Here is a 19,597-nt window from a genome sequence, read left to right as displayed (position 1 = left end):
GCATCCTCAAAGTCATGGGATCAAAATTTGGGCGCTTGGCAACTGGTTCCTATTCATGATGGTTGCAGTATCCCAGGGTCATATGATCCCCTTTTGCGACCTTTTGATAAGCAAAATCAATAGGGAAGCTAGATTCACTCAACAACTGTGTTACTACCTTAAGAACTGCAATGATTCAGTTAACTAATGTGACAATAAAGTTTGTAAAATCAATACTCAGTGGTGGGTTGCTACCAGTTCACCTCAGATCGTGCGAACCGGTAGTGGCGATGGCGGGAGGCTCCGCCAGGGGTGGGTTCTAAATTTTTTTACTACTGGTTCTGTGGGTGTGGCTTATTTTGTGGGTGTGGCTTGATGGTCGTGTGACAATTCTTTAGGATTTAGCAGAGGCACTGGTCTACCAAGCTTTTAACTGCTTGCAGAGCTGTACCGGTCTACCCATTTATTTTTGCAGGCACTGATCTACCCATTTATTTTTGCAGGCACCGTTCTACTCATGTATTTTTGCAGGCACTGGTCTACCCATTTATTTTTGCAGGCACCGGTCTACTCATTTGTTTTTGGAGGCACCGGTCTACCACCAAACTGGCTTTTGCCACTGATCAGCTGAAGGCGGCCCTTTGAAGCCCCGCGGCAAGAGTTTAAGCAGTTTTTCTTTATAGCCCATCAGCTGGGACTCAGGAGGCAGCAATAGAAAAATAAGGTAAGAATAACGCATGGGGCGTAGCGTTGGGTGTGGGGGCAGAACTGGTTCGGTGACGTCATATCATCACCACTACCGGCTCGGCGGAACTGGGCTGAACCGGGAGGAACCCACCACTGGGCTCCGCCCACCCACCCGGACACTTCTGCGCGTGCACAGAAGTGTTGTGCGCGCAAAAGAGCGTGCAAGCACCCATGAGCGAACCGGTAGTGATGGGATTTGAAACCAACTACTGGCAATACTCACTCAACCATTGTTTTGCTTAGCAACAGAAATTTTGGGCTCATTTGTGGTTGTAAGTCGAGGACTATCTGTACTGCTCCAATATTTTTTAAAAAATTGTAATTAAATTAAATTAAACCCAATTCTCCAGTGGTGATTCTGAGATCATACAGGAAACAGTGGAAGGGAGAACAGATCAAGTGATTCAATGTCCAAGTTCAGCCTCTAGCATGGATTTAAAGATTCCTAAGGAATTATGCCAGTTCTTTTCCTAATTTTTGAACTGCCTTGCTTTCAGCTACATGGCAAACCCAGTCGAAAACTTACAAAGCAGCATAAGCAATTAGAGTTTATGAAGGAAAAAAAGGTGGGAGAAAGAAATAGAGAGTTTATAATTGCATGATAGATATGTATGTTCTGTAAGCTTTTCATATCTCTCAATCTTCCTTCAAAAATAGACTGCAGAGAGGGGGCGAGATGTTGGTTTTCATTGAAAACACTAATTATCTAAGTTACACTGAAAGTTAGTATGCAATACTCAAGAATATATTATAATACATTTGGTTAGCATAACACTGGATACCGTCAGAGTAGAGCAAGCAAATTCTGTAGATTGAAAGCCAATTTTCATATTTTATTCCAAAAGTCCTCAAAGTGGCATCAGAAGAGTTCAGCATTCTCATTAATGCTTCTCTTGATATCTACCAGTTTCTCTTCCTGCCTTGAGTTTTTAAAGAATATTTTAATTAAAAAGAAATAAATGAAGGGAGGTAGCATGCTACTAAGCAATACACCAATTCTCAAACTTGAACTGTATTTTGAACAATGTCGTTGAACTACATATACTGTAGATCCCAAGAGCATTTTCAGGGGGAAAAATTGCAGAGGATTGCAGTCCACTACTTTGTTTGGAAATCCAGAAAAGGAGGCTTCCTCCCCCCCATGGCAACAACACCACAATTATTTATTTATTAAACAAATTGATAGGGCCTTATGAAGCTTTCTGCAGGAAAGGGCTGAGAAGGGAGGGGAAATGGGAGGAGGTATCCATAGATATCCATAGTATTAATCAATATCAATTTCAAATATATTTGGTCTCGCACTAGATATATATTGTTCTGACCTAGGCTCCCTGAGAAAGCTTAAATCACACGCTTAGTCCCAAAAAACCCCTCTGTTATTTAAATGGCTGTGAATTATGGTTATTCACAGCCAGTAATAATTCACAAACATTCTGTGAAGAGTTCGACAGATGTCTGCCACAGTCTTTCAAGGCAGTGCTGATAAGCACCAACCTTTATCTCCCTTGAAATGCTGCCAGAGACCTAATTGCCAATTTTTTTTTTTTAATTTGATTTATATGCCGCCCTTCTCCGAAGACTCAGGGCGGCTTACAATGTGCTCAGCAATTAATTTTGCAAGGCCAAACGGAGCACAGAGTCAAATGGAGCTTCTCAGAGTTTGAACTGACCAGAATGAATAAATTGCTTCCTGCAAAGGCTCACGTCCGTTTGCTCCTCTCTTATGTTTTATGGGAGGAGCCAATCATCTCCAAGCCTTACCCCCGAGTCGCCCCTTTTGTCTTAACTGTTCTTGCCTCCTGGCAGCTCTGCGCATGCACACACTGGGAACAGGCTCCCCCTGTTCTTCTGCCTCACTGATGTCAGATTCCGGAGGCTCTGGAGGCAGCACATAACTATCAGATGGCCCTGGCCCCCTCTCTGCCTTTGATGCAGAGCCCTCGTCCAAGCCTTCCCCAGACTCCAGGACTGGCCCACATTCCTCCCCAACCTCCTCACTGTCCAAATTTGCTGCCAGCTCTGCTAGCCGCTGGAGGACCACAACATATATACTCTAAAAAATAACCATTGTTAGCTTAACTGAATTTCTTTTTGTAGGCTGATATCTCTGAATATCTCCCCTTCATTTTTCTATTTCTGATTCTCCAGTGCAGTCAGTCTGTCTGGCTTTCTCTCAACAGGCTATTGAATTCTTCGAAAAGAACAACAACAACAAGGGAATATTAAACGTTGATGTTTTGTAAATAAAAGAAAGGTGATACTAATCCAGTTACTTAATGTTCAATCAATCAAATCTGAGATATAACAACAACTCCTCTTCTTTCCCCTCCTCCTTTTCCTTCTTGACTGGAAGGAAGTTCCAGATAGCATACCAGCCACTCTTTATGCTGATGACTTCCTATGAAAATTCACCTCCATTTGTATCAAGGCTTGTTAGGTCTGTTGGAAGAGTCCTGTGCTGTTCCCTGTCTTTCAGTGATGAGTGCCCTCGGCAGCAGTGTTCAGAGTTCAACTGCTATAAGCTCTAAGGCACCAAGAAGGACAAAAGGAGTTACTTTGGAGTAGTTTCTTTATTGCTAATCCTATATAAATAGAAATCTTGCCACTCTAGGCATTTATCTCCATAACTACTAGATCAGGGATGTCAAATTCAATTTCATTGAGGGCCACATCAGGGTTGTGTTTGACCTCAGGGGACCAGGAGGATGACTGGGGTGGGGGTGGCCAGTTCAATGTCACTCATCGAGGCTCCGTTTTCAGCCGCAATGGCCTCTTGCAACCCTCTGCCAGCAAAAACCAAACTCGCGGCCTGCCCAGGTTCCGTTTTCAGCCATGACATCCTCCTGCAGCCCTCTGCCAGTGAAAACAGAGCTCAGAGAGGCCACAAACAAAGCCTAGGTGGCCTCCCCGAGCTCTATTTTCGCTGGCAGGACCACGGGCCAGTCCTTTGCTGTTTCCAGGGCAGCCCCATGGGCCAGATCTAAGCACTCCGCGGGGCTGATGCAGCCCGCAGGCCTTGAGTTTGACACCCCTATACTAGATAAACCCTGTGAACAGCTAGAGATGGTCCATCTTTGCCCTGTTTCTGCATACCAAGGATTTCAAGCTGCCATGTCTCTTTGCTCCTTGGGGAATAACCCCTCCCTCCTGCAACTCTGCACTACATTCCACCATATCTGCCATTTTAACTACCTACCATACCCCAAGGCTAGGTCCCTAAAATGAGACCAATGTGGGTGAAAATACTTGGTGCCCACCAGAACCCTTTCCCCATCTAATTTATCTTCATTTTCCTTAGATTCTTTTAATTAAAAACAATAATGGAAGGAAAGCTAACATGCCATCAGACCTGGATTTTTCAGGGGATAAGTGACATTCTAAAATGCTTCCAACATTTGTGGTTAATATTCCCTCTTACCTTATTTTTAAATATCTTAATAATGATTGTTTTTATATTTTAATAATGAGTGTTTGATATATTTATTTTTCTTACTTAATTGTTGTAGACCACCCAGAGTCACTTTTAGTGAGATGGGCAGCCATATAAATTTGTTAAATAAATAAATGTTGCAGAACACTAACTTCAAGCAGAATCCTAATAGATAAGTTAGTGAAGGAAAATACCAACTGAGATTTCTTCTAAAATCCAATGGGAAATATGTCTGATAGTTCATTTGTAGTAGAAGGAGAAAAATCAGAGTAAACAATTAGCAATAGTTTGTCAAATTGCCCTAACAAATGAAGTTGTACTTTGGAAAATCCTAAAGCTTGCAAACGTGGTGGCCCAGTGGCTAAGATGCTGATCTTGTCGATCGAAAGGTCGGCAGTTCAGCAGTTCGAATCCCTAGTACTGCCTAATGGGGCGAGCTCCCGTTACTTGTCCCAGCTTCTGCCAACCTAGCAGTTCAAAAGAACGTAAAAAATGCAAGTAGAAAAATAGGGACCACCTTTGGTGGGAAGGTAATAACGTTCCGTGCACCTTTGGCATTTAGTCATGCCGGCCACATGACCACAGAGATGTCTTTGGATAGCAGTGGCTCTTCGGCTTTGAAACGGAGATGAGCACCGCCCCTAGAGTCGGGAACAACTAGCATGTATGTGTGAGGGGAACCTTTCCCTTTCCCTTAAAGCTTGAGAAAAAAAAAAAAAAAGAGAGAGAGAGAGAGAGAGAGAGAGAGGGAGGGAGGGAGGGAGGGAGGGAGAATAGAAGCTATGTTGCAGAAGGAAATTTTACAAAAACACTGACCTCAGACAGGGAACTTAAGCAAAAGCAGTTCATGGGAAAAGGAGATCCAGTTTAGTCTAGTAATTGAGGCACCAGTCTAGAACCTGGAGACTGAATTCTAGTTCCACTTTAGGGATGAAAGCTGGCTGGTTGAGTTTACGAAAGTCACTATGTCTCAGCCCAATTCTCTTCACAGGATTGCTGCCATGAGGAACACAAATGATGAAAGAGTATTAGATATGTTTGTCATCTTAAGTTATTTATAGAAATAATAAAGGTGGATTTAAAAAAATCTTAAACCTACATTTCATTTTATTTCTTCCATAGTCACATGGCATAAAATGGTAGAATTAGGGAACTATCACAGTTCCCTTTCCATATCATTCTTATAAAGACAGACAGACAGACAGACAGACAGACAGACAGACACATGAGGAATTTATCCCTGGGCGAGGATTCCTGGGAGGAAGGGATATAATTGATAGGATAAGGAATGATCTAGTCAATTAGTCCTGCTTAGTTGAAGTTTTCGCCTGTTTCATCTCCTTCCATCCACCTTGACATTTAAATTCAAGCTTTTTTAGGGTGGGGAAGGAGAGAATGAATGGGGGTTATATCGTTAATTAGGAATTGTATCCCACATGCTTATTTAATGTTAGAAGCTCTCTCAAGTTAAGCTTGATTTCTGGTGACTATACATCCATGTTATTTTCTTGGCAACAATACACAGGTGGTTATCTTTTAACCATCTTTTAACTTGAAAAGGTTATCTTATCCACGGTTAGATAAGTACTGCCATTTCTTACAGACTTACTGTTACTTATAAGAAAGGGACCATTGTTGTCAAGATCTTTTGCAGAGAGGAGATCAAAGATTTTGAAATAACAAAAAGGGAACTTCCATGCTATTCTCCAGCTGGTAACTATCCACATGCTACCTCTCAGACTTCTGAAGTAATTAAAACAACCACACAGCCTATTCCAAAAAATTCCCCTGCCAAATAGCTTGAAATAATCAAATCTGAATTTATTTATTTATTTATTTATTTTTTAGGATTCAATTTCATTCTTGCAGTAGGTTCACCAATAATTTGATTATCAAGCTTTCAGGGTTTTATAAGTTAGGTGTAACATTTTACTCCGAGTGGTAACAAACGAAATCCTTACAAATCTGTTATGATAGCCTTGAATAACAAATGAAGAGGATGGGATTTGCCATGGACAAGTTTGTCCTTTGGGAACTGACCTGGGATTTTACTTCATGCTGACCACCAAATAGCCAACAGATGGTAGTGGTTTCCAGCTCACAAACAATATGATCTGGATGGTCTGTCTGGACTCAGGGGGTTTCTTTGATTTATTACCATTTCAAAAGATTTGATTAAATTTAACTCTTAAGCGTACAATAAGTTTATGATCATCTGGCAAGAAATGAGAAGCACCCCTTGCTTAAAAACTTCAAAGCCGACAACCTTTCCCTCACTTATTTATTTCACAGCGATTTCATTCTTTTACCAACAAAAATGAGAAGTCTTCCTTCCCTTGCTAATAATATACATCTTATTATTTTATGTTAGTTTTCCAGATATCTGATTATTCATCGCAAGGTGATTTATTACCTTGAAAAATAAGATTGTGAAGTCTTCGTGATAAGATTTTTCCCTGTACTTACAGACATTAATAAAAAGCCTTAACAAAGGCAAACTACATACCACAAATCTATCACAGGAGCTATTCAGCACACATTATAAATCTATGCATTGGTCCCTTTGCTTTCATAATTTTCAAAAAAGAACTTGTCAGTTGGGGGAGAACTTCAGTGTACTAATCCTCATCTTTTTGGAAGTGCTGGTGGATAGGCATAGATTGCAGAGCTTTGCATGCAATTTTTCAGACACTCTTCTTGCTATATGAGCATTAATTTTTTTCTTAGTCTCCTATTTTGTCTACATAATGAGAACAGCACCACCAGAAGCTGCCACCTAAAAAGTGCAGTAGAGTTTATTAGTCAAGCTTGCTGTTGTTCGTGCTTATAATAGCAGCTTGGGCATGGGAATGCAAGAAGATTCCTCCTTGCTGAGCGTTGCAACATCTGATGCTTTCGTTTATCCACATTTGATAAATGTGGGATGTATAGAATAAATCAAAGTTGTTGAGTGGGTTGAAGTGTTTGTTACAGATCATCAGTTTGTTATCCTCATGCCAGAGCATCAACAGAGCCTTGATTTTTGTTCAAAATGGTTTGGGCAGAGTAGGTTGGAAAAATCTACTTATTTCACAGAAGAACCTTCATTAAGGAGCTGCGGTGGCGCAGTGGTTAGAGTGCAGTACTGCAGGATACTTCTGCTGATCGCGGCTGCCAGCAGTTTGGCAGTTCAAATCCCACCAGGCTCAAGGTTGACTCAGCCTTCCATCCTTCCGAGGTTGGTAAAATGAGGATCCAGATTGTTGGGGGGCAATATGCTGACTCTGTAAAACCATTTATAGAGGGCTGTAAAGCACTTGAAGCAGGGGTGAAATGCTCCCGGTTTGGACCAGCTCGGGCAAGTAGGTAGCGATGGCAGCGGGCAGTTCGGAGAACCGGTAGGAAAAATCCCAGCCCCTGCCCCCTATGCCCAGCTTTGCCGCACGATCATCAGAGTGTTTTTTTCCCCTTTAAATGGCTCTGATGAGCCAAGCTCTGACGATCCCAGCTGAGTTGTCTGCTAACTAGCAAAAATCCCTTTCCCCCCCCCCCGCCCCCCAGCCTCCAGCTTGCTTACCTTAGCTGCTGGTCGCAACGCCTGCCTTGCTTCGCTTGCTGTAATACCTGCAATCCATTGCATCAGCAAGCAACTGAATCTCCCTGCCTGCAATCAAGCTCATTGGTGAGCAGCTCTATCTGCCTGCCTGCCTTCCTGCCTTGGCAACTTTAAGACTTGTGGACTTCTACTCCCAGCAAAGCTGGCTGAGGAATTCTGGGAGTTGAAGTCCACAAGTCTTAAAGTTGCCAAGGTTGGAGACCCCTGTTCTATTGGGTAAGTTTTTTTCCCCTTTGGGAGCTTTAAAAAAAATAGTTAATTGGGTTTTTTTTAAGTTGTTCTTTTTTTAGACCTAGCCACTTAAAGTTTAGGAAGTTTTAAATTTAGCTGCTTTTATATAAAAATAAAAATAAAATAAATAAAATAATATTTGTGCAGCTTTCTGAGATTTAGTGTGTTTCTGTAGTGTTTAACTCTAACTAAACAAACACATAAAATCTCACAAAGCTGTATGTGGAATTGTGTGTGTGTAAAGTGTGAAAGTTGTTTTTTTGGGGGGGGCTTTTTGTGACTGTGAGGTTCCTGCTTGTTGCAGGGGCCATTTTGGGTCTAGCACAGCTGCTTTTACATTGTGGGTGAGCCAGTTGTGTTGTGTTGTGTTTTGTAGGTTAAAAAAGAGCAAAGAAGTGACATTGACTTGGCCACACCCACCCAGTCACCTTACCACCAAGCCCCACCCACTAATTAAGCCACGCCCACAGAACCGGTAGCAAAAATATTTAGATTTCACCTCTGCTGTGAAGCGGTATATAAGTCTAAGTGCTATTGCTATTAAGAAAGGGCCTATAAGAATAATACAGAAATATAGAACTATAAAGGTTCAGGATCTGTAGCATTTCCTTTTACAGAGAGCAACAATCACAGAGGAGAATGGCTTCAGTTTCCCCTTTCATCAGCTCTCAAGGATCAATTCTGCAATATACTCCATCTTTTTTAAAGCACAGTCAGACTTTAAACTCCCTCTTTCCTTTTATTTTTTTTTTAATATTTGTATTGATTTTACAACAACACAACACAACACAACATAACATACAAAACATCAACACACCATATGTGTGTCTTTTTACATATCAGTTTCGTTCCTCTTTCTACTTTCTACATTCCCCATTTTTCTCATTCTTTATTGTCTATCTTTATTGTCCCTTTATTTCTAGTTTTATTCATTTACACTATTTTACACATTTATCACGTCATTTATTCCCTTTTACCTTCCCTAGTCTTTAGCCAATCATACAACTTATTCCATACTTGATAATATTCTGTATCTTCTTTTTCTTTTATTTCTTTCATTAATTTATACATCTCCGTACAATTCACTCTCTCTTTCCTTTTAGGTTAACCCAGAGGTCTTCAAACTTGGCAGCTTTAAGACTTGTGGACATAGCTGGCTGGAGAACTCTGGGAGTTGAAGTCCACAAGTCTTAAAACTGCCAAGTTTGAAGATCTCTGGGTTAAGCTAATAGTTTTTATAATGGCCACTGCAACTTTTCTTCAAGCCTGCTCCCTCTCCACTTTTGCTCTTGCCCCAAACAGAATTAAGGTGAGGTTACTTTGAGTTTTCTTTTTCCTTGCCTTTTTTTCTCACCAGGAGTGAGTTAAATATTTTGCTTAATGGTTCTTGCATTCCTTCCTCAAGATTATTTCTGTGTTGTACACTAGGAATATTTCCACCCTGGACAATTGACAATACCGCTAAATATTCAACACATTTGCAGGAGTGTGCAAGCATCTTTGTAGTGTCATGTGCAGGGCCTTGATTTTCATGCATGTATCAAAATTCTGTACATCTGGCAACACTGATTTATTAAAGGGACAATCTGGCACACACTTTTTGTGCAAAGCGGAGCTTACCTTTCCTAAGTGGCATCTGTTACACTCCTAGGCAAGCTCCATTGTGAAAGGAGCACCACATGTCTGCCTTGTGATAAATTCACAATTGTGACAAATAAAGATTAAATTTGACAGAATTTAACAGCCTCTCTCTGCTCCAGCAAGCTGTGTTTGTGGCAGAAGACTTCTGGGCTGTGCGTGAATCAAAATAATGGACAGGGAAGAACAGTGAAAAACAGTGAAATATAACAGCAGCACCAGGAAACTTTGCCGCAGAGAAACCAGACCGATTACTTTGGATTAAAGATTTCTCCACCTTTCAGTGGTGGAGAAACAGAAACGGTTAATTGGATGTAGAAAGAGCCTTCTATCACTGCATCATAATTCACAGATTAGGAGTTTATACCTGCTTTTCCAGGAAAGGGTTTGTGTGCTTTTTATGTAAGTAACAGCTGCTTCCTCTGGATAAAAATGCCTCCAGCCTTGCGTTTTCAGGGAAATCCCTGTTTTGAAGTACATCCGTCAGAGAAAATGATGCTGGGGTCTTCTTGGCAGAAACATTCTAGACTGTACCAGAATACACCACAATCTATTTCATTCTACACATTTAGGTAACTTTCTCATTTCAACATGCTGTTTCTGGGATCAGTTCTGACTTTGCGGTACACTTCAAAGTGTTATGTTCTCTGTTGTACAACTGTTGGATTTGCTTGCTTTGTTACTGTTTTAATCATATAATTTTTTTTTGTAAGCTGTTCTGATATTTTTAGGATAGGATAAGTAGAGAAGTGTTAGTCTTGCACACAAATGAAATAAGGGTCTTTTGTAGGAATATTTATAGGAAAACATATACGTGCTTATTTTACATTCCCTGCAAGAGCAGCAGGACACCCAGCAGTAGTCTCTATAAACAAACCGCAGGGAATAAATCGTGAACATTCTGGCATAAAAATCAAAGGAGGCCAATTTCTTCCATACCGCAGTGAATAGTTTAGAAGAGAGAGTGGCATAAAAAAAGATGCCCATGAAGAAAAGTCTCCGAGAAACAGAGGTGGGTTTCAGCAGGTTCTGACCATTCTGGAGAACCCGTAACAGAAATTTTGAGTAGTTCGGAGAACTGGTAAATACCACCTCTGACTGGCCCCGCCCCCATCTATTCTCTGCCTCCCAAGTCCCAGCTGATCCGGAGGAAATGGGGATTTTTCAGTAACCTTCCCCTGGAGTGGGTAGGGAATGGAGATTTTACAGTATCCTTCCCCTGGAGTGGGGAGCGAATGGAGATTTTACAGTATCCTTCCCCTGGAGTGGGGAGGAAATGAGGGTTTTGCAGTAACCTTCCCCTGAAGGGGGGAGGGAATGGAGATTTTACAGTATCCTGCCCCTGCCATGTCTACCAAGCCACACCCACCAAGCCACGCCGTGCCCACCAAGCCACGCCCACAGAACCGGTTGTAAAAAAATTTGAAACCCACCACTGCCGAGAAACTCAAGGTATGTCTATATAGTTGGGTCCATATAGTTTTTTTTCAGCTACCCACTCTAGCCATAGTCTTCCATCCAAGAACTAACCAGGTTTAGCTTTATTAAATTAAATCAAGTTTGGGCTTGCTGCCATTTAGCTGGACAAAAAGAAACACCCCACCCTCTAAAAGTTGCTTGTTGAGTCTTGAGGACCTGTTATTTCTTCACTAGTGGTTAACATAATAACAGAATTGGAAGGGACCTTGGAGGTCTTCTAGTCCAGCGGTTACCAACTGGTGGTCGATGGACCACTGGTGGTCTGCGAGAAAATTTTGGTGGTCCACAGAAAAATTATTTGCATTTTTTATATTGCACTAAATCAGGGGTCCTCAAACTATGGCCCCTGGGCTGGATACATGCAATGAACATTTGTATTGCTGCAGAGAGTCTCCCCCTTCAGGGGTCTTCTTGTGTGGGTCAGAGGGGGGAAGAAATTCCGACTTGGGGTCTGCTTCAGCCTCCTGGTGTGGGGTTTTGGGCGAAGGCTGGAGGGAAGTGCTACTCGTGGAGAAGAGCTGGAGGGCCTAGTTCCAGTGGGACTGCATCATGGCCTGGAACTGACTGACCATCTCAGCCTGCTGAGCCTCCAGGTGCCGGTACCTGCACTCCTGCAGATCTTCCCTCTGCTTGGAAAGCCTATGCTCATAGTCCTCAGTGAGGTGCTTCTGTTGAGTCTCCTTCTCGGTCAGATCCAATTTGAACTGAGCCAGCTGTTTTGCCAACTCTTTCTCATGGTGGCTGCTTAGCTCCAACAACTGCTTGGGACCCATACCTAGGTCCTAAGGAGCCCAGGTATGGAGGCGAGGAGTGTCTGGGAGGGGTGGGGCGAGTAAAAGCAGGCGAGGCACCCCTCAACATGAGTGACATAGAGTTGACCATGCCCACCGAGTCATATGCCCATCTAGCCACGCCCACCCAGCCGGTCATTAGGCAGATCATATTAGTGGTCCGTGGGATTTAAAATTATGAATTTAATGGTCCCTGAGGTCCGACAGGTTGGTGACCCTTATTCTAGTCCAACCCATTGCTTAAGCAAGAAACTCTATACCATTTCAGACAAATAAATAAATAATAATATAAGTCCCTTTACACATTTCATGTTGATGTCATACACTCATTTTTCTTTCCCTGCCTAACACACTAATCTGAATTCCAAAGTTCCATTTCATAAAGCATTTAGTAATATTTCCATAATCCAGATAATTGTTCTACTGTACACTCTTTTCTCACTGGTTGGAAGAGGTTGCCAATTTTCTTATAAAGTGTTTAAAGCTACAAAATATGGAGCACTCACAACCTCTGGAGGCAAGTTGTTCCACTGATTAATTATTCTCACTGTCAGGAAATTTCTCTTTAATTCTAGGTTGCTTCTCTCCTTGATTAGTTTCCATCCATTGTTTCTTGTCCTGCCTTCAGGGGCTTTGGAGAATAGGCTGACCCCCTCTTCTTTGTGGCTGCCCCTTACTATCATATCACCCCTAATCCTTCTTTTCATTAGACTAGACACACTAGACATAAACTAGACATGATTTATAAATGTCATTCATCCCTTGTTGTGCCAATTTAATAGTAACAAAAATAGACTAGATATTGTCTCAGCAATGGCTCGGTGAAATTAAGAAACATTATAAATCACTATTGAGGAAACAGCCATGTCTTCTTTTGTACTTAGCTGTGAGTTCAAAAGCCATATGACATTCATGAGCCACACAATTTGGTTTTCTTGAGGCTATTTAAATCATCAGGAATGAAACCAAAAACTTTATTCATGATCAGATGGTTCTTTAAAGCACTGTTGTCATCAGAACTCTGAGATCTAGGCTGTTAAAGGGCTGATAATACTGAGCAATGGTGCAAGACCTACCTCCTCTATGAATGAGCTCCATTAGGAAATAGAGAAAAATGGAATTTCAAAGATGGGAAAAAATAATGAAGTCGCTAAATCATTTACATAGGAAGCCATGTGCCCTACATCAGAAAAGATAGACACAGTTTTGAGGTATTTTCTGTTTTGAAAATAGATGAGTCCAAATCAGATTTAGCAAACTCAAACAATATTTATATTTAGATGCTTTAAAATCCAAATTAAATTAAAATAGGATGGATGGATGGATGGATGGATGGATGGATGGATGGATGGCCTTTTCCCATAAATCCTTACCTTTTTTAAAGTTACATATATTTTGGAAGAATTGAAATATAAATGTGCATTCTATACTATCTGTTTATCTATCTATCTATCTATCTATCTATCTATCTATCTATCTATCTATCTATCTATCTATCTATCTATCTACAGTATCTATCTATCTCTATCATTTTTCAAGTATCTATCTATCCAACCAACTATCCAACCAGCCACAACCTTGATTTTTTTTTCTTTTTCAATAGATAAAATGGCTTTCTATAGTTTGTTTTTATTTTTGTAGATGACCTAAATGAGTGTTATGGCTACCATCTTGACTTTTTTTGACATTCCTGTGTACATGCCTGCACCAGACATTATTCATTTGTTTATATGGGTCACCATATATATTTTGCTAAATGAATAAACCCTTCTTTCATTATTTGAAATTAATTATAAAGCTGTTCCAGACTCCCAGATTTGTTTTAGTTCTTACTCTATCAATTCTCACCAGTTTCTACCATTAAAAATATGCTTTAGAATCCAATATTAATTTTTATAATATTAAAAATCACAGCAATAGCACTTAGCTAATTTTAGATGACCTCAAAATAAAAGCTGATAAATGCTGGACTGCAGTTGTACTTGGTTAAGAAACTACTCATGAGATCTTGGGACTATAGCTAGACTGGAAAGTCAGAAGAAGACACATGCAACATTTCAGTGTTGCCAAGTAAACTATATAAACATACAATCCATGGGAACTAAGCTTAATTCAAGAGTCATTATCATCTTTTTCCACATATGTATGCTCAAAGCACATTTCACAAGACCAAGAATAGATATTTGCTATAATCATCTCTACTAAGGCACTACAAAAGTATCTAAAGAAATAAATTATTTTAATCAGAGTGATATCCCCTGTTAACCACATCCAAGAGGCGTTACAAGAGCAAAGAAAGACAAGAATATAATTGTGGGTTTCAGTCATAGGCAGGAAACTTTTGCTCAGTAACCACATTTACTTTTTGAAAAGTAGGGTATACTGATAAATATTTCTCAAGGTTAGATCTATCAGAAGTGTTAGTTCAGTTCAGTAGTTGTTACTGTGCAAGTTCAAAAAAATAGTTCTATAATAATTGTGCAGTTAACACAACATTTACAGCATCCATTTTTAAAAAATAAAAAGTAGCATTTAACCACACAAATGTCAGGTTAGTGTAGTGACGAAGGTGCTGGCCTAGAAACCAGGAGACTGTGAATTCTAGCTTAGTCATGAAAGCTGGCTGGGTGATTTTGGGCCAGCCACTGTCTTTCAGCTCAACCCACCTTACAAAGTTATTGTTGTGGGGAGAAAAAAGGAAGAGGAACGAATATTATGTATGTTTGCCACCTTGAGTAAAACAATAAAGGTGAGATTAAAAAAATCTAATAAATAAATAACAATATAAATCCCTTTACATCTTTCATGTTGATGCCATACACCCATTTCTTCTTTCCCTGCCTAACACACAAATCTGAATTCCAAAGCTCCATTTCATAGAGCATTTAGCAATATTTCCACAATTCAGAAAATTGTTCTACTGTATAAACACTAACTGGTTGGAAGAGGTCGCCAGTTTTCTGATAAAGTGTTTAAAGCTACAAAAATATGCTATGTAGTTTAAGATGCAACTGCTGGGTGATAATAATCTGCTAATTTTGTGAATTTAAATTATTTCAGAACACTAAGCAGAGTTGGATCAAGTATTGGTTGGGAAACCTGCAGAAATTCCAGGACTGGAAACTAGACTAAGAAGTTAAAAAAAAAAAATCCCAGAAGACAACCACAACTGTATGGCTGCTAAGAAAACTATTTGGGTGTGTCCATGAAGTTACCAGGAAACTAACTCAGATCAGTCTCAATAAGATTTTATTTTGTGTTTTTGTACACAATTCTCTCCTTTTATTTAAAATATTCCACTTTGTAGTTAAAATTCAGGGAAACTCCGATACATATCCTATCAAGTTTGGACATTACACTTTTCAGCATATTACTATTAAAATTTCTGGGCAGCAATTAAAGCCCACCACACCACACACACAAACACACACACATACATGTATCATACTGGTGCTCTAAGTACACTTATTAGACTCTATGTCCAACTAGATTTACAAATTTTGGTCTCCAAAGATTCCTCCCATACTCTATCTGCCCATCCTTTATCAATGATCTCCTGACTAAATTCCTAATCTGTGTAGTCTGGTTTTCTTGCAGATGTTTCATTACCCAATTAGGTAACCTACTTGAATAATGAAATGTCTTCCACAAAACATCAAGCTCAGAGAGTACCAAGGACTCCACAGTTCAACCCTGAGTTACAAATTTCCCTTCTACTGAAATCCCTAATCTCCAGATACTTATAGCCCAAACCAGCAAATGCCTGTTTCTTAAGAGCTTTAGCCCCACCATCTTATAGAGAATGCAGGATCTCTTTGCTTCCCAAGCCTTTCCTCTTCTTCTCCTATACAAGCAAAACCTCTGGAATACAGGAGCTCACTTTCCTAAAATTGAGAAGACTGAATACTCAGCATTCATTTGAACTCAGCATCCCAGATCCAACATTTTGCCTATTGAGTGCTATGTTATATTAAGACTTCCTCTCTTTGTGATGTGCTAAGACATTCTTTCTCATACCTTCTGATGATTTTAACTTATTCCTCTGTATCTCCAAACTATTAATGTTTATTATTCATTTATAAACTTTCTAAAATATCACCTAGAGCTTTTGTGAGCGAGATCATTTATTAATATTATAAACAACACCTTGTTAAATTAAAATAGATGTTTATCCTCAGGTATATATTGCAAAACAAGGTTAATATTTTGTGTATAACTGCTTGTCCGTACATCAGAGCTTCGTTTTACTTTTTTGACTTGATGTACTGTCTCATTTCCTAAAGCCACCAGTGAGTCATTCATAAGCACACACACAATGGTTATCAGATGCCACAGAGACATGAAAAATTTCCAGTCTAATAAGCACCACCGTCACTGTCACCTCTTTATGATGTGCAAGAGGGTACATACTCAGATTGCCAGTTTTTCTTCCACACAAAATGTGACACCCATCTCTTGGGAATGCTATTTTTCATCAAACTGTCCTCCCCAGGAGTTAACACAATACAATTCGGACAGGTAGCTTTCCTGCAAGTAAACCTACATACCAGTCTGCTCCTGTCTGAAGGCAATTTGGAGGGTGAAGGGACTTTGTATTTGGATCTGAAAATGGTTATAGTAAAACGAGACAAAATATTACGATGAAAACTTTCATTGAATTAATGGTATATTCTCCCCACCCCTACCCCATGGCTATATACAGCCTGTTGAAGCAGCATGGGAAATTGCCATCTTATACAAATACCATTATCGGTATGGATTCAAGGTAGAGACCCACAGCTGAAGAAGTGAAGTTAGATTTGATTTTGATTACAGAAAGAGTGTGGGAAGATTTTATCCCTTGGCTGCCAGAAAACATGTTCATTTATGGCAAAAAGCCAGATTCTAGGGCAAATATCTCATCACTCAAGTCTTTTCAACCCAAAGGTTCTAATCAGCACAGACAGGCCAATTTTACAAAATGCATTCTAAAGAAGAAACACATTAGCTAAGTAAGTGCATTATCTCAAAACTAAGGGTTGATCTAATGGTCATCAGGGCCCAGCACACTTAAAGGCCACTAACCAATTTTTGAGGGCAGGAACACATGAAGCTGTTCTCTGCCAGCACCTAGCCCACTGAGAAGGCAACATATTTTTCTGATGTATTTCAAGAGTAATGTTTTCTGACCTGTGCCAGTTCAAGCAGCACTATGTCCTTGTTAAACAAGCTCACCAGTAAAATGGTGAAAACTTTTTTTTTTTTTAGCTAAAAAGGGTATCCCATTTTAGGGGCACCATTGCAGTGGTGGAATTCAACCGATTCGCACCACTTCGGCCGAACCGGTTATTAAATTGCTGGTTGGTCCCGCCCCTCCCTGCTCTGCCTCTTCCTACTAGGCCCAAAATGGGGCACGGGGCGCAGCCTCCCCATGGCCCGTTTTTGCTCCCAGGGTGATGCAGGAAGGCCTATTAGCCCAAAATGGGGCACAAGGGGGTGCGGTGTGGGCCCCCCATGGTCTGTGGCCTGTGTGGGGCCCCCGTGGCTGCAGGGAGGCCTACTAGGCCCAAAACAGGGTGCAGGAGGTGTGGTGCGTCCCCCCCCCATGGCCTATTTTTGCTCCCGGGGGGTGCAGGAGGCTGAGTGCTGCCTGTCACATCCCCTAGCCATGCCCACCACAGCCACACCCACCCAGCCGGTCATTAGGGCAGAGAACCGGTTGTTAAATTGTTTGACTCCCACTACTGCACCATTGGTAAACATATCCCCAAAGCTATATGCTGTGGTCAAGGCAGAGGAAGAAATTGAAATCTAGAAAGGGGTTTCTTAAGACAGCTTCATTTCCAGGCAGTTTACACATGGAAGACTGGCAGCTGAAGATTGCCGTGCAGAAAAGCTCTGAGTGTGTGTAGGATTACAAGATAAGATGCCTAAGTAAAGAAAAGAATGTTTATTTCAGGGAGCAAAGAAAATCCCTTCTCCGCTGTCCAGAACCACAGCAATCCATGAGTAACTGAAACATCTGACTTAACTCTGCAACTCCTTCAAGGTCTTTGATTCTTTACATTCTCTTTAGAGTTGGAAATCCTACTTATTTCAATGCCTTATTCTGCATCTGTAGGTTATTTATTATTACTATTAGTGTATGGTGTTGTTACATTAGCCAGGAGACTAAAATGCTATTGCAGAGTGCTAGTTTGACTGCCAATTATCAGGCCTGTTGTAGGAAATGCTTGCACACTTTCCAAGGTGCACCACAGGAGGGCAAGCTGTATTCGCACCAGAAATAAAGACAAGTGGCTCTTTCTGCAGCATCATCCTAGGCCCCCTCCCTCCCCAGAGCTGCCTCGCAAATGGGCGCCACAACTGGAAAGCTTCAGAGCCAGCAGGAATCTGACTGCCTGTGCAGAGCTCCAATTTGTCTCCCCACCAAAGTGGTACCTATTTATCTATTCGCATAGGACTGTTATGTGGACAGAAGCTGAGTTGAGTGATGGGAGCTTACCCCAACATACAATGCTAGGACTCAAACCACTGCAGCATGCATCTGTAAGTTCCTTTACCTTTTAGCGTTGAACCTACAACGGGCCACAGAGTTTATGGGTTGTAATTTTAGTATAGTTAGACTATGTATAATTGACAGACTGGATTTTATTATAGATTTTAGTTGTTATTTATTATTTTATACTAGAATTTTTAATTGTATATTTACTGAGCATTTTTATTTGTTCTGGTCTCTGGTCTAAGACTGTAATAAACTAATTGATTGATTGATCTGTAAGTTATATGTATCCATGCTGAAACATGCCTAACAGTGGCAACCACTTTCAATCTTCTTTAAACATCGGATGAAAAGCCTAGTTCTTAAAATAAATAAGATATATAAAATAGATGCATTGCCATCTTCTACTCAAAAGAAAAATATAAGGCCTTTCTATCTCTTTAGGACAACTTTTATTGCAATGTACATTTATGAAACTTTATCTGTGAATAACATGCTTTAAGAAATAAATATCCTTATTTATACCAGAGGAAATGCTTCAGCCAACTTTTTGATATTCAAAGATAAAAGCGTCAACAAATTAATATAAAAAAAATAAATTGAATTTTTAATGCTATAACAATATCCGTGTGTGTGTGTGTGACTAGCATGCTCCTATCGCAATGCAGCCAGAAGAAGAAATAGAAAACTTTCCAAATTCCTTCATTGCAAATTTGAACAACTCCATTTGATTCCCAATTTATGCTAGTTTAGTTGGATTCAGGGTTCAGCCTTATTCCTTGGCTATCCTCCTATTCAGAAGATGAGCCTGGTAATGAAAAATCTGTCTTGCAAATGACTCATTCTTAAGAAGACTGAGCTGAGGCTGTTGAAAAACAGGATGATGTATGTGGAAATGAAATTAATCAATATGAAGATGAGGATCAGCAGTCTATCACAGCCGAGCTGTTTCATAATAATGAAACGGGGGAAACAGGCAGAGCTGGGGCAACACAAGAAAGTACAGGAAATGTCACTGACAATAATGAATTAGCAACTATTTCTAGAAATGCAAAAGGTAAGAATTTGCAGATGAAGTGCTGGGCATTAAAAAAAAATGTTGCAAGCTTGGAATATGCAAATGTTGATATCATACTGAGCAGCACTTTAAGGCCTCAATATTCTACTCCTAACTACCGCCATCAGTCTGTTCAAATCTGGCAATTAACTAAGACAAATAAAACTGA

Source organism: Pituophis catenifer, unplaced genomic scaffold (assembly GCF_029215685.1).
Source record: "Pituophis catenifer annectens isolate HBS135680 unplaced genomic scaffold, rPitCat1.0.hap2 SCAF_3, whole genome shotgun sequence".
NCBI classification, from domain to species: Eukaryota; Metazoa; Chordata; class Lepidosauria; order Squamata; family Colubridae; genus Pituophis; species Pituophis catenifer.
Note: the sequence above shows the minus strand (reverse complement) of the source record.